Source organism: Nanorana parkeri, unplaced genomic scaffold (assembly GCF_000935625.1).
Source record: "Nanorana parkeri isolate BGI_ZX_2015 unplaced genomic scaffold, ASM93562v1 scaffold203, whole genome shotgun sequence".
Lineage (NCBI taxonomy): Eukaryota > Metazoa > Chordata > Amphibia > Anura > Dicroglossidae > Nanorana > Nanorana parkeri.
This window is the reverse complement of record NW_017306471.1, coordinates 1,483,671-1,484,632: the sequence shown is the minus strand read 5'-3', so window position 1 is coordinate 1,484,632 and position 962 is coordinate 1,483,671.

Below are 962 nucleotides of genomic sequence, written 5' to 3'. Positions count from 1 at the left end.
CTATAGTGGGCTCTGCAAGGTCTCAGATGGGCTGCACACCTCTTACCTGTCAGCGCTGTCTGCCTCTGTGGTCGCCAGGGCCCGCCTCCTCCTCCGTTCCCGGGCCCCGCCTCCTTTTCCATCGACGGGCCCCACCTCCTCTTACATCACTGGCCCCACCTGCTCTTAGGGCGCTGGCCAGTGATGTAAGAGGAGGCGGAGTTGCTCCTGGGCGGGCCCCGCCTCCTCCTTCACTGTGAACGCTGGCCTCTTCTGCCGTAGCTGCTGGCTGTCACCGACAGCTCCGCAGCGGCTATGAGGGGAAACGCCTCTGCTGAGCTGTGTCAGTAACAGCCAGCACCCCTACATGCCATAGCGACCCAAGTGGCCCACAGGGCATAAGAGGGATGTCCTGGCCGGGCCCCCCTGTGCCTGGGTCCCATAGCGGCCGCCTGGGTTGCTATGGCGATTGTTACGCCACTGAATACAAGTATCGGTATCAGTGCATCCCTGGTGAAAACATTGCATAAAACCATATCTCAGTCACACAGTAATCTGCGCAGTGATTGATGTTAACATGTCAACCAGATTTCTATTTAATGGAGACAAATCTCTGAAAGATGACATTTGATTGGTTGCTATGGGTTAGAGTACTATGCTCAATTTTTAATTCAATCGGTCTCTTAAATCTATCCGGTTTAATAGTGTAGTGGTTAGCACTTCTACCTTGCAGTGCCAGGGGTCCAGGTCAGGACAATCTCTGCATGGAGTTTGCATATTCTCCCTGTGCTTGTGTGGGTTTCCTCCCACACTCCAAAGACATGCTGGAAAGTTACTTGTCTCCTGTATAAATTAGCCTTGCATGCATGTGCACCAGGAACCTTAGATTGTAGGCTCCTCCAGTGCAGGGACTGATGTGAATGTGCAACTATGTAACTTGTCATCACTATATATATATATATATATATATATATACCTGTAAT